Here is a 15,891-nt window from a genome sequence, read left to right on the forward strand (position 1 = left end):
TCCTTCCAAACAATGAAAACATAGAGAATTTACTTCTAATCAAACTTGTATTAAGAAAGTTAGGTCCTAAACAATCCACTCCCTTAAGGAATACTGCAAGGCAACTGGAATAAGCCAGTTATTGTCAACAATTAGACCAGTATCATTTTCCTGTGTAACACAGACAAGTTTTTATTTTTCAGTGAACTCAACTATTTCAGGTCATAATTTTGCTCTAATAAACCTAATGACTTTATAGAGGCTTAAAATTTAATTCTAAAGAAAGATCAACATTGAGACTACATTAAATATTTTCAAAAAATATTCTCATCACAGAAAGATAAATAACCTTTAGCTTTTAAGGGGCCTGAATCGAAATCATATTCTATTGTATTTTGTTACAGCAGTAGCTCAATAATTTAGATATGCATCAGAATCTAACTGAGGGCTTTTAAAGCAGACTGCTTAGCCATACCACTACAGTTTCTGATTCAGAAGATCTGAGGCAGGATCAGATAATTTGCATTTCAAACAAATTCCCAAGTAATGCCAATGATACTTGGTCTGGGGACCACACTTTAAAAATTACCATACTCAAGGATACTTATAAGATACATCCTGACAAAATATCTAATCTATCACGCAGTTTTGAAATTAATCTTTCTTTAACCACATTTAAGAGGCACTAAGTGGTTATTCAGAAATTATCCCATGATTTTCCACTACCAATAACATCCAAATTTATTATGTCTGGTACTGAAGGTACAACAAATAAAACAATTAGATTTAATCTCAATTTTCCGATATGGCTCAAAAGAAAGTATACCTTCACAATTTTTTCTTAAAAGTCATGCCGGCCGGGCGCGGTGGCTCAAGCCTGTAATCCCAGCACTTTGGGAGGCCGAGGCGGGTGGATCACGAGGTCAGGAGATCGAGACTATCCTGGCTAACATGGTGAAACCCCGTCTCTACTAAAAATACAAAAAACTAGCCGGGCGTGGTGGCGGGCGCCTGTAGTCTCAGCTACTTGGGAGGCTGAGGTGGGAGAATGGCGTGAACCCGGGAGGCGGAGCTTGCAGTGAGCCGAGATCACGCCACTGCACTCCAGCCTGGGAGACACAGCGAGACTCCGTCTCAAAAAAAAATAAAAAATAAAAAATAAAAAATAAAAAAAAATAAAAAAAAAAAAGGTCATGCCAAAACCAGTCAATATTTTCTATGCACTTATGCATCAGACATTATTATGTGCTGAGTTACAAACAATAAAAGGCTTACAGTAGAAAAATAGTAAAAATAAATTTAAAAGCCCACCCTACTGAAAGGACAGACATATAAACAAATAATTAAAATATCATGTGGGGGTTTCTGCTTCCTGTATATTTGAGAACTACCATTCCCACGACCATTAAAAATCTAGATAAGGGGCCTTGCATGGTGGTTCACACCTGTAATCCCAGCATTTTGGGAGGCCAAGGCGGTGGACCACCAGGTCAGGAGTTCAAGACCAGCCTGGCCGATATAGTGAAACTCTGTCTGTACTAAAAATACAAAAATTAGCCAGGCATGGTGGCACACGCCTGTAGTCCCAGCTACTCAGAAGGCTGAGGCAAGGAGAATCACTTGAACCCAGGAGGCGGAGGTTGCAGTGAGCCGAGATCATGCCACTGCACTCTAACATGGGCGACAGAGTGAGACTCCATTTTCAAAAAAAAAAAAAAATCTAGATAAGGGCCAGGCGCAGTGGCCCCTGTCTGTAACCCCAGTACTTTGGGAGGCCAAGGGGGGTGAATCACCTGAGGTCAGGAGTTCAAGACCAGCCTGACCAATGTGGTGAAACCCCGTCTCTACTAAAAAATACAAAAATTAGCAGGGCATGGTGGCGGACACCTGTAATCCCAGCTACTCGGGAGTCTGAGGCAGGAGAATTGCTTGAACCCGGGAGGCGGAGGTTGCAGTAAGTCAAGATCACATCACTGCACTCCAGCCCAGGAGACAGAGCAAAACTCTTGTCTCGAGAAAAAAAAAAAAAAATCTAGGTAAGATATACTTTAAGTTTGGGGGTTTTAAGCCATGTACTAATCAGACAGACAAGAATTACTGAGCCAAGACCTGAAAAGGTGTGAAACCAAGGGAGAGAAATAAGCAAAGCACTGTCAGCTACTTTTGCCCTGGGGTTGAAAGGCCAAGCAATACACTTGGTGGCTTCCACAAAACAGATCTAACAAAGTCCAAATTCAGGGTCCAACAAAGGTAAAGACCCTGATTGAGTTAGAATTCAGAAAGGCTATATCCTGGGAGCAAAGGTGACCCAGAATTAAGTCAGTTATTTTATGGTCTGCGGTCCAGCTTTGAGTAACCAAGGTGGCTTCAAAAATCTCAAATCACACTAAGAAAAGGATAATCGGACAATCCCTATCACCAGGCACCTGGATGAAAGAAATACAAATCCTCTATGAAAACAAAAACAAAAAGGCCAGGCACAGTGGCTCACGCCTGTAATCCCAGCACTCTGAGAGCCAAGGCAGGCAGATCACGAGGTCAGAAGTTCAAGACCAGCCTGGCCAATATGAGGAAACCCCATCCCTATTAAAAATACAAAAATTAGCCAGGCATGGTGGCGCACGCCTGCAGTCCCAGCTACTCAAGAGGCTGAGGCAGGAGAATCGCTTGAACCCAGGAGGCGGAGGTTGCAGTAAGCCAAGATCATCCCACTGCACTTCAGCCTGGGTGACAGAGGAGACGCTGTCTCACACACACACACACACACACACACACACAAATCACCCCAGACATTATTTCTACAACTAATTTTTCAAACGAAGGGACCAGCACACAAAGATAAACAAGTATATGAGAAAATAAGGTGACATGAAGAAAAACCAGCAGAATCAATAACAAAATTTTAAAGTATTTCTGTAAAACTAAATGCCAACATAGTACCACATACGAAAATTTGTGAACACAGTGTAAGAATAAAGGGGAAAATCTAAAGGCTCAAATGGGCCTTTAAGGCCCATTTAAAGACTAAAAAAGGGCTGGGTATGGGGGCTCACACCTTGTAATCCCAGCAGTTTGGGAGGTGGAGGCAGGTGTAGCATAGATCGCTTGAACTTTGTAGTTCAAGACCAGCCTGGACAACATGGCAAAACCCTGTCTCAACATAAAATACAAAAATTAGCCAGGCATGGTGGCACACACCTTTAGTCCCAGTTACGTGTGTGTGTGTAGGGGCGGGGGGCAGGGGGCAGGGGCTGAGGCAGGAGGATCACTTGAGCCCGGGAATCCGAGGAGGCAATGAGCCATCTTCGCACCTGTCTCGGTAACAAAACGAGACCCAGTCTCAAAATAAATAAATAAATAAATAAATAAAATAAATACAGGAGGCTAGGAAAGAATGAGTTAGGAATCCACTTGACAAAATTAGAAAGAGAACTGCAAAACAAACTCTATGAAAGTAAAAGGAAAGAAAATAAAGAACAGAGTAGAAATCAACAAAGTACAAAACAAACATTGTATAATGGAGACCAAAAAACCAAAATTTGCATTTTTGAAAATATTAATGAAACTGATAACTTACTGGTGAGACTTAGAAAACCCAAGCAAGACAAAAAAGTGAAAAAGACACTGCAGCAGATCTTACAGACATTGCTTATAAGATGCAAACTTAGGCTGGGCACGATGGCTCACGCTTGTAATCCCAGCACTTTGGGAGGCCAAGGCGGGCGTATCACCTGAAGTCAGGAGTTCGAGACCAGCCTGACTCACATGGTGAAACCCCGTCTCTACTAAAAACACAAAATTAGCCGGGTGTGGTGGCTCACGCCTGTAATCCCAGCTACACAGGAGGCTGAGGCAGGAGAATCGCTTAAATCCGGGAGGCGGAGGTTGCAGTTAGCTGAGATTGCACCATTGCACTCCAGCCTGGGCAAGAAGAGTGAAACTCCGTCTCAAAAAAACAAAGAAAAAGAAAAAAAAAAGATGCAAACTTAGCTGGCAAAACTATATAGAGCAAAGCAAGAAAATTATTGCCATAAAGTTGGCAATTATCTCTAAGTAGAAGAAAAGATTTGTGATGGCTGAGAAGTTGAAACTGTGGAGGTTCTGGAGTGTTGGAAAGATTTGTGATGGCTGAGAAGTTGAAACTGTGGAGGTTCTGGAGTGTTGGCAATGTTCTAGTTCTTGATCTAGGGGATAGTTACACAGGTGTTCTTCATAATGACTGAGTTGCACATTTGTACTTTGTGCACTTTTTCTGTTATTATTATGAACTGCTGTGCTCCTTTCCCCCAATTCATATATTGAAGTCCTAACCCCTGATGTGACTGACTATATTTGGAGATAGGACCTTTAAGGAGATAATTAAGAATAAATGAGGTCATATGGGTGAGACCCTGAAGTGAAATCTGATTAAGACTGGCATCCCTGTAAGAGGAAGAAATATCAGAGCTTCACTTCCTCTTTGCTTCTTTTACCCTGTCACACATAGAGAAGGCCATGTGAGGACATGGCAAGAAAGCAGCCTTCTGCAACCCAGGAAGAGAGCCAACACTAGAAACCAACCCTGATGGCACCATGATCTTGAATTTGTGGCCTCCAGAACTGCGAGAAAATTAATTTCTGTTTTTAAGCTACCTGTCTATGATATTCTGCTATGGCAACCCTAGCAAACTAATACAGTCCCATATCACTTTTTAAAAGATCACAAATACAAGGTGATAAAATTTAAAGATAAAAATACAATGAAACATTTTTTGAGATCATAGAGGAGACAGAGACCATTTATTATAAAAACAATGTATATTTAAAAAGAAGGGGCTGGGCGTAGTGGCTCACACCGTAATCCCAGCACTTTGGGAGGCCGAGGTAGGTGGATCACCCAAGGTTGATAGTTCAAGACCAGCCTGGCCAACATGGTGAAAACCCCGGTTCTACTAAAAATACAAAAATTAACCATGTGTGGTGGTGTACACCTGTAATCCCAGCTACATGGGAGGCTGAGGCAGGAGAATGGCTTGAACCTAGGAGGCGGGGTTGCAGTGAGCCAAGATCACGCCATCGCCATCGCACTCCAGCCTGGGAGACTCCGTATCAAAACAAACAAACAGACAAACAAAAGACAATGAAGTCATCCCCAATGCATATCTTAGCCACAGGTTACTTACTATCCTTACGAAAATCTCATTTCACAAGAAAGAAAATGAAAAAGCTGTATAAAGTTTGTTGTTGTTTTTTTTCCTTTTCACCACTAGTTTTACAAGTCTTACTCTCAGTATCTATATCTAGTATAAGATAATATTTTTTCCAAAAGTGAAAAAGACAGAAAATTAGTAAGGTACTTGGCTTCACCTACATTACTGATTTAGCATAGTTAAAAATATACTTTATCATCAAGTATAAAACTACCAATCAGATGTTTTAATATTCCCTTTGCTTCTATTATTTCCTTTAAAAGTACACAGATTCAAAAATAACTTTAAGACATCCTCGTTAAAAATAAGTATCATGGTTTATAATGTGTTTTCTGTATGTAAGTAATGCCGGCCACACTTATAACAGCATTTGCTATACACAAGTCTTTAAGATATATTAAGACAGTGGACAACTCATTGCGGTGGCGGCGGCAGATGCTTGGGCACGGTGCAGTGGTGACTCGAGCTACGAGCCTGGTGGCAGTTGTTCACCAAGCTCCGGCCCCCGCGTGTCTCCCAGGCTCCACACCCCTGATGCTACACAGGTGCTGAGACCACTCCGGCCGGGACAATGGTCAAGTATTTCCTGGGCCAGAGCGTGCTCCAGAGTTCCTGGGACCAAGTGTTCGCCAACTTCTGGCAGCAGTACCCGAAGCCCTACAGCAAACATGTGTTGACAGAAGACACAGTACACCAGGCAGCGACCGCTGACCAGAAACTGCTGTCCCGGCGACTCCTGACCAAGACCAACAGGATGCCCTACTGGGCTAAGCAACTGTTTCCTGTCAATGTTGTTCACTTGGTGTACATCCTGAAGGACTCTATGTGGACCCACAGAATCAGACCATGACCACCTTCACCCGGAACAACAACCATGCCCGGCTGATGGTGGTGGAGAAACGATGTATGCACTGTGTAAACTCTGACAACAGTGGCTGAACCAAAATCTGCAGGGAAGCCTGGGTCTCCTCTAGCTTATTTGGTGTTACCAGAGATGTCCAGGAATTTGGTCTTGCCCGGTTCAAAAGCAACGAGTTCAAGACTATGAAGGGTTTTGAATATATCTTGGCGAAGATGCAATGCGAGGCCCCTTCTAAAACACTTGTTGAGACAGCCAAGGAAACCAAGGAGCACGCAAAGGAGATGGCACTGGTAGCTACAGAGAAGGCAAAGACCTCACCAGCAAGGCAGCCACCTAGAAGCAGCAGCAGCAGCAGTTTGTATAGCCAGCCCACCACCACCACAGCATCCCAGTTTGGTTTAGCCCCCTCTGCCCTCCTCTCCACTGTACTTTATCATTAAAAATCAACTTCCAGCCCTAAAAGTACATATATTTATTTATTAAGACAGCTGATCAATTACTTTACCAAACAACATAGATTTAATGAAGGAATTCATATGAGAGGACAGGACTAAAAAAACAAGTCACCTTAAAAACAGGAAAACATTTTTCTTTTCACAGTAAAGGAATTATACCAATTACTTTTTAAAAATGAAATTCTCCTTTGTAAATGTATATACTTAGTTTATGTACTAAGAATATTCTTTGTAACTCTGATTTCAATTACACAGTGCCAGTAAAGAACATTTTTCTCTAAGTTAACTTGCATTAATATTGACAGAAGATCAATTAACTAAATTTTACAAATTATTTCACAAAGATTACAAAAGACTCACTCATTACAAAACATTCACTACCTGAAATGTCAGAACAGTGTTCAACAGGTCAAAGACATCAACTGAATGTTTCCATAGTTCTGATCCTTAAAATTCCTTTCTTGATGTAGTAGGAACTAAATTTGCACAGAAGCAGAACTTTGGAATACATGAGAAACTTTTCAGTGACTGTAAGCAGAAACACGTACTGGAATAAAACCATTCTTCAGTTCAAGTTACCATTGATCATGATTACCTCACCAGCTAAGAGTATGGAAACAAAACATACAAGAAAATTAAGACCAATGAAAAAAAGGGAGGAAACAGTAAGGGCAAGAAACTAAAACTCAAAAATGCTAATTGTTGAATACCATGTATCTTATATTTCCCTTATCTTTGACTTTTACCTAAGTACTTTTGAAATATCTATACTATTATAATACTTAAGTCTCAGAATCTAACAAGAAAAAAATACTTAGTCAAGGTAAGCCAGGTTATGCAGCTACACAAAGAACCATAAAATCTCTGTGGCTTAAAATAAAATTTCCTTCTTCAGGCTGTCCATTGCTTATTGACAGGTCTTTTTTTTTGTGGGGGGTGGAGGATGGAGTTTCACTCTTGTTACCCAGGCTGGAGTGTAATGGCACAATCTCGGCTCACCGCAACCTCTGCCTCCCGGGTTCAAGCTATTCTCCTGCCTCAACCTCCCAAGTAGCTGGGATTACAGGCACGCACCACCACGCCTGGCTAATTTTGTATTTTTAGTAGAGACAGGGTTTCTTCACATTGGTCAGACTGGTCTCGAACTCCTGACCTCAGGTGATTCGCCCACGTCAGCCTCCCAAAGGGCTGGGATTACAGGTGTGAGTTACCGAGCCCAGTCTGACAGGTCTTTTTTAACTCAGGGGGAGGATCACCTCAAAATGTTGCCTCAGGATCCAAGGACGGAAGAAAAAAAAAGAAGACAGCTCTGAAGATCTCATACTGGAACTTAAATACTACAGCAATATTAGGATGCACAATTTTCTTTCATACATCTGTTTTTCTCACAACTCACTTATTGGCCAGAGTTAGTCACAGCCCCTAACATGAAGGATGAGAACAAAAACTATTTGGTAAACAGCATTAATGACCAACACAGAGGCATAAAAAGAGTTGATACAATGTTACATAGGCTTTCAGATTCAAGGCAAAATTTAAAGTAGCCTGCAAGGAAAATGTTATGAGCAAAGGTCTTTCTTATTCTAAAACATTTGCCAGTTGAGAAAGCAGCACCTTGGCATCTCAAACAAGTATGAATACTCAGCACAAAGTAAAAATCCCAAAGCAAAAAAAAGACTCTTTCATTACTATGCCTATTATAGCACTATATTACTACAATTAAGAATGTTTATGATTTTAGTATTTCTAACTGAATGCTCCAACAGCATTTAAATTCACCCACTCAACTTCGTCTCAAGAGACCATCCATATATATTCAACAAACCTATTCGGAGTTCCTACTGTGAGCTACTTGCTATCCTAGTCATTATAACCAGGGAAGTAAGCTCTTACCTAAGGACTAAAAACTCTATCCCATTTCTAAATATCCAGATTCAATATTAAGAATAAAAAATCATGCTTATTTATGCACAACTATTTCTAAAGTCACTTTTTTAAAAAAGTTGGTATGGTTCCAAGACAACTCAATGGGGGAAAGAAGAGTCTCTTAAATAGTACTGGGACAACTGGGTTTCCATATACAAAAAAATAAAGTTGGGAAATTACTTCACACCATATACAAAACTAACTCAAAACAAATCAGAGACCAATATGTAAGACCCAAAACTACCAAACTCCTAGAAGAAAACACAGAAGAATATCTTTGTGACATTGAGTTGGGCAATGGTTTCTTAGATGTGACACCAAAAGCACAAGCAACAAAAGAAAATATAAATTGGGCTTCATCAAAATCAAGAGAGTGAAAAGACAAGCTACAGAATAGAAGAAAGTATTGCAAATCATTATCTGATAAGGAAGTTGTCTTAACAACATGCTACAACATGAATAAATTTTGAGAGCATTATATTAAGTGAAAGAAAGCTAGATGCAAAAGGGCACAGATTATATGATTTCATTTATAAGGAATGTTCACAACAGACATTTCCACAGAGACAGAGAGTAGATAAGTGGCTGCCAAGGGGCTGGAAGTGGCAGGAGGAGGAAAAGAAGTGACTGCTAATGGATAGTGGGTTTCCTTTGGGGGTATTCTAAAATTAGATAGTGGTCAAGGTTGCACAACTCTGTGGTATATTATAAATCAATGAATTTTATAAGGTTGAATGTTATGCTATGTAAATTGTATCTCAAACTATGTAATTTATTTATTTTAGAGACAAGAGCTCACTCACTGGAGAGCAGTGGCATGATCACAGGTCACTGCATCCTGGAATTCCGGGGCTCATGAGATCCTCCCACCTCAGCGTCCCAAGTAGCTGGGACTACAAGGTGTGCAACACCATACCGGCTAATTTTTGTTTTGTTTTGTTTTGTTTCGTTTGGTGAAGACGAACTCCTGGGTTCATGCAATCCTCCCACCTTGCTTCCCAAAGTGTTAGGAGTATAGATGTGATCCACTGACCCTGGCAAAACTACTTTTTAAAAAAAGTGACAATGGCTTAACACCTATATTAGATAACAATAAAACCAGTGCAGATGGTGATGAAAAGCCAACAAATTCAGGAATTATAGACTTTATAACCAAGTATATCTACTGGCTTGTGAAAGGAGGAAATGACAGAGTATGAACAATAAAATATTATAACATATATTGACTTACAAACATTAATCACTTTTCCTGCCTTCAAAGCATCTGAAGGGGACAACAATCATCTCATTCAAAAAGACCAACTTAATTACTGAGGAAGTTAAGAAAATAAAAGCTAAGGGAAAAAAAATAAGATTAATGTACCAAAATATATACGAATGACATATGGTAGTTTATGCTTTCAGAAGGGACACAGGGAAAATGAGGAAGCCAACCTATGGGTATAACAGAAGGCTCCTAAAGTATGGTGGTTTCTGAGGTAGGGACTTCAAGTTGCAAATACAGTATCCATCTACTCCTGCTTTCTTACCAAAAGAACACTGATTTTGCTAGGGGCAATAATGGACTATCCTAAAATTTTTAAGGTTCTGGAAGACAGAAACGATAATATGACATAATTCTGGTAAATAAGATGTAATATTTGAGATGACTTGGGGTGAGTTTTAGAAAGCTCCTTGACTAGGGGGGCAAACTAAAGTGATGTTGTAACTCAGGGTCCCCAGGTTTTTGGGTATTCACTGTGGAAAAGTACCCACACTTGTGGCCAGGCGCAGTGGTGCACGCCTATAATCCCAGCACTTTGGGAGGCCAAGGCAGGCGGATCACGAGGTCCAGAGATGGAGATCATCCTGGCCAACAAGGTGAAACCCCATCTCTACTAAAAGTACAAAAATTAGCTGGACATGGTGGTGCATACCTGTAGTCCCAGTTAATCGGGAGACTGAGGCAGGAGAATCGCTTGAACCCAGGAGGCAGGGGTTGCAGTGAGCCAAGATCTCACCACTGCACTCCAGCCTGGAAACAGAGCGAGACTCCCTCTGAAAAAAAAAAAAAGAAAAGGAAAAAGAAAAAGAAACTCTTGTAACTTTTTGTAACTGTTGCACCTTGAGTTCTTGTAGTTTCAAGTTCAGGAAAGAAGCTTGGCCCAGTGGTTGGGTACAGAGTTTGCCTAAATTGGAGATTAACTGTTGGCAAACTCTCCTCACTACCATACTAAAATCCCCACCCAGGAAGTAGCTTATGTGCCATTTTCTATACATCTGATGTATGTAAAAGCATGATAAATGTGCCTGCACTGCCTTTATTCCACCTCTAATACAATGACTCAGCTAACTAGCCCGGGTGTTCACCTTTGGGGAAGCATTGTCTTTGGGACTATCCCTAGTGTACTCCTTACTTGGTGCAAGTAATAAAATCTCCCTGTTAAATCCTACTTGGTTGCGGTCACTGGACTTGTCACCCACCAAGTGACTGAACCTACCCATTGTGTGCCTAACAACATGAGCCTTCTTGCCCTTTTCTGCTTCCTCCTCCTTCCTGCCTGGAGCTGAACTAAGGAAGACAACAATAGTATGAGCTATATTGTAACTGACCATGAGGAAAAGACCAAGAGAACAACAGCCCAGTTTTCAACAGCCCTGGCATCCTTAAATGATCACATCAACTCTGGAATGTCTACTTCTGGACTTAGAAGGAAAACCTTAACTATTTTGTTTAACCACTGTTAATTGGCATTGAGGAAAAAACACCATGAGACAAAAACTTGAAAAGATCAGATAAAAGTTCATAATAAAAACACAGAGACCTAGAACAGCCATAAGAAGCGTACAACATTGTTAATGTTTATTTTACAGAACTTTTAGATTACACCTAAAAACAGAAATTCACAGACGGAATACCTAAGATGACGACCACAATGCTATGAATATTCCTTAAACTAACTTTCATGACAATTCTAAGACTAACTGAATGCTTTCCTTACATAAGAGATCTCAGTAAAGGTGATGCTTTCATTAACTGTCCTGAGCTCTTCTCTTCACTGTCAACCTACCATAGGTTATAAACACAATAAATATAATCTGTTTTCCTATATACATGGATCTCAAACAAGGAATTTATGTATTTTATTATTATTATTATTATTATTATTATTATTATTATTATTGAGATGGAGTTTTGCTCTTGTTGCCCAGGCTGGAGTGCAATGTCGCAATCTTGGCTCACCGCGACCTCTGCCGCTCCCACTGTGGTTCAAGCGATTCTCCTGCCTCAGCCTCCCGAGTAGCTGGGATTACAGGCAAGCGCCACCATGCCCAGCTAATTTTTTATTATTAGTAGAAATGGTGTTTCTTCATGTTGGTCAGGCTGGTTTCGAACTCTCAACCTCAGGTGATTCGCCTGCCTTGGCCTCCCAAAGTGCTGGAATTACAGGCTTGTGCCACCACGCCCGGCCTAAGGGATTTATTTATTTATTTAGGTATCAAGAATTTTAAAAACAGCAGCAATGGCTTAACTGTAACATCAGGAATAACTAATAATTCAATTATCATTCACAAACCATGATGATAATATTCGTATCTTCTCAATGACAAATTTCAAACTCAAACTCTACTGGGTAAGAAACAATATTTTTTTTTTGAGACAGGGTCTTGCTTTGATGCTTAGGCTGGAGCGCAAGGGTGCGATCATGGCTCACTGCAGTCTCGACTTTTGGCACTCAAGTGATCATCCCACCTCAGCCTCCCTAGTAGCTAATACTACACGCATGTACCACCACAGTTAATTATTTTTTGTACAGATGGGGGCCCACTATGTTACCCATGCTGGTCTTGGACTCCTGGCCTCAAGCAATCCTCCCACCTCAGTCTCCCAAAGTGCTGGGATTATGGGTATGAGCCACTGTACCTGGCCCATACAATATAAATTGAGTTCCCCAAAAAAAGGAAAAATTAAGGTAACAATTTAGAGAGGGTATGCTCTGACTAAACTAGGAATCTTTTCAGCTCCAGCTAAATGCTGAAATGCAAACAAAATATTACAGTATAAACTTATCAAAAGAAATCCCAAATCCAGTTTTTATGTTTAATGTCCCCCAATTTAAATTGTCATATAAACCAACAAAACACTTCCACAAACCAGTATTTTGCAGCTTTGGGGCTAACATCTATTGGGTACCCAATACGTACATTTTATTTAAATTTTAATAACAAAAATCTAAAATTTCATAAACAGACTTCTGTTTTCAATAAGATGAATTAGCAGAGTTGGCATTTATGTTTCTTCCTGAAACAACAAAAAACCTGGAAAAAATAGATGAAACGATTTTTAAGATGCAACATACGTTAACAAAGGGCAATGGACTAGGTTATGGGAGACATATTATGTAAGCTTTCTGATCACACCAGTTTAACTGACTGAAGAGTTTCCAAACTATCCTGCAAAGAAGGGGGAAATCACATGGGATTCAGGAGCCTTTGTAAGTCAAGGACATAAGGCTAGAAAGAAGTCCAGGGAGGTTAAGACTTTGGAGTTCTCAGGACACAATACCAGAGAGGAATAAGCTACCCAGAGAGGAAGATTTCCAGAGGAGGTTCTCTCTAAGCAATGAGATAAAGATTGACCAACCTGGACCAGACATGGAGGATCACGCCAGTATCTCTAGCACTTTGGAAGGCCAAGGCGAGAAGGATCATTTGAGCCCAGGAGTTCAAGACCAGCCTGGGCAACAAAGTCAGAGCCCATCTATTTAAAAAAAAAAAAAAAAAAAAAAAAAATCGACCCAGCCTATGTGCTTAACTTAAGAAGCTACACAAATGTGGAAGAAACAACAAAGAATCAGACATTAAAATTCTTTAAGTTCACCTGAATTTGGAATAGTTCCTGTTCCCAACAGTTGGAGTGATTAACTTCATAATTTACAGGGCACTGACTCAGAAGGATTTGTAACGGACAAAAAAATTGTCCTAGACTAAAATCTGCTCTAAAATGCCCTCCTCACAACACTTCCTCATACCAATAGTGTATCTTTAGAACACCAATTAAAATCTCACATGTCTGTGAAATAGCCTACACAGAAATGTTTTGTCTCTATTGAACAATGCACTCAAGTATTTGCATTTGGAATAAATCATTTCCTGACCTGTAATCTTCTCATATAATTTACCTTTTATCATTCAGCTGAGATTGTAACTTGCACTCCTTTACTACAACAGTGCCTTACAGATCAATTTGCTGTTTTCTGTGTACATGCCAGTCCAGTATGTAACACATTGCTATTTTAGTGAGGTTCACGTTCATTTCACAAACAAAATCTCCCACTTGAACAATTTCTAGCTTTGGCTTATTTTTTCCAGAAAAGAAACAGTTGTACTTGTAATAGGCTGAATAATTGAAAAGTGGGAGGGAATGACTGAATAAATCAAATAAGTAGAACAGAGACAAAATTAATATTTAATTTGGAAAGATTATAGTAAACACAGATTGTAACAACAAATAGTGCAAGAAATGGAAAATGAAAAACTTGGAAAAGAAATTTCTAATTTCTGAGGATTAATATTTATTTCTAAGTTTTAGAATATTCTACAGGTTCACAGTGTCCTGCATGGTGACTCCTGAATTCAAGCTGAAAATGACTTAAGAGTGTTGGCAATGCCGGCGCAGTGGCTCACACCTGTAATCCCAGCACTTTGAGAGGATGAGGCGCGTGGATTGCTTGAGGTCTGGAGCTCGAGACCAGTCTGGCCAACATGGTAAAACACCATCTCTACTAAAAATACAAAAATTAGCTGGCATGGTGGCATGCACCTATAATCCCAGTTACTCAGGAGGCTGAGATATGAGAACTGCTTGAACCCAAGAGGCGGAGGTTGCAGTGAGCCAAGATCGCACCACTGCACTCCAGCCTGGCCAACAGAGCAAGACTGTCTCAAACAAACAAACTAAAAAAGAGTGTGGCAAATACTTGAGTACTCTCGCTAAATAAATACCAAATATGGTGGAAAGGTTAGATTCTATATTCAAAGGCAAAACCCTGAGATATTTTTACCTTATAGTTTTATATTCTATCAACAACAGTGCGTTGGAAGGCATTAATGTCTATGAAAGAGAAAAAAGAAGTGACTTCAATATGCCATATGTAATCACAGGCCTTGAGATTATATGAGGAGGGAGGAGGTGTTAAAGAGTATTAAAAATGCCTGTTTAAGTAGTAGCCGAATTCAACACAACTTTCTGTTCTTCTTCACAACTGCAAATTTTGTAAGCTAACCATAAATATTCAGTTGAATACATGAGGAATAACAATTCTTCAAGTACCTTATGTTCACATAACAGTTTCACAGTGCCACAGTGAGGTAAACAATGACTCCAGCTCTTAAATTCCCCAAAATAAAATCCCTCTTAATATCTCCTCTGAAGCTACTTACTAGTTCTCTTGTATAGTGGTGTGGCCGTTTCCTCTACCATGATTTCAGACTTCTCTCATCTCTAAAAATCAGTACCTTGAAATACGAACAGCAGACTGTACTAACCTACTACCCTCAACCAGTCATTCACCACACTCATGCATATCCTAACAAGTTATTCATCACGCCATTCAATATTATTTCTGTCCTAGTTTCTGTCCAATAATCATTTCTGGTGATTTCAGTATCCACAGTGATGACTGTTTTAATTATTCAATTTCTCATTTTTTTGATTTCCTCTTCTTTAATGATTTTGTCCTCAACCTTATCTCAACCACTGACTTACCATGGCATAGTCTAGGCCAGAGGATCTTTAACTTTACTCAGGCAATGTAAATCTATGGACCATCCTTTCAGACGTAAGAAATCCTATCTTAGACCCTTATAATGGCCCCAAACAGCAATCCCTCAAAAATCTCGATTTCAAGCATCTTTCTCTCAGGACACCAACTCCTATTTTTCCATTTCACATTCAAGTTCCCCTGGACCTAAGATTCATTGATCTCAACACCATTTCATTGTTACTCATCTCTCATTTTCTCACTTTTTTGCTCACCAAATGTAAAATCCTAGGTCTATTATTAGAATAATTCATTTGCCCATCTCTGAATGCATCTTAGTTTTCCAGCCAAACCCCAATCATCATTAAATCCAACTCTCCATCTACTTTGTTTCTGTATCTAATCAATCAGCTGAACACAGCTGGAGATGAGTGACTGTAGGGAAATGAATGATGAATTCATCAAAGATTAACAATGTCAGTTAAAAAATCATGATCAATGTCAAGTCAGCCTTTGTTGTACATAATTTCCTTATTTCATTCAATCTCTACTCCCCTAGATGACAATTTCATAACTTCTCTTCTCAAATCCTATCAGCTGCTTTTTCACTAAAAAGCAGAAGCAATCAGATTTCCACAAGCTCTCACCTCTCTCTCACTACCTAGCTACCTACAGCGATTCCCAAATACAGTATATCTTCCTTCTCTTCTGTTACTAGGGAGTACGTTTATGGCACT

The 15,891-nt window shown here is 39.9% G+C and overlaps 1 protein-coding gene and 1 pseudogene across 2 annotated transcripts in view; one reads left to right on the forward strand and one right to left on the reverse strand.

Moving 5' to 3' along the window:
- LOC105466156 (jumonji domain containing 1C) overlaps window positions 1-15,891 on the reverse strand; it is a 310,861-nt gene that overhangs the window by 262,630 nt on the left and 32,340 nt on the right. The window lies entirely within an intron of this gene.
- LOC112423903 (PRELI domain-containing protein 1, mitochondrial-like) lies at window positions 5,740-6,394 on the forward strand (annotated as a pseudogene).

The sequence above is a fragment of the Macaca nemestrina genome, chromosome 9 (assembly GCF_043159975.1).
Source record: "Macaca nemestrina isolate mMacNem1 chromosome 9, mMacNem.hap1, whole genome shotgun sequence".
In the NCBI taxonomy this organism is placed as follows: domain Eukaryota; kingdom Metazoa; phylum Chordata; class Mammalia; order Primates; family Cercopithecidae; genus Macaca; species Macaca nemestrina.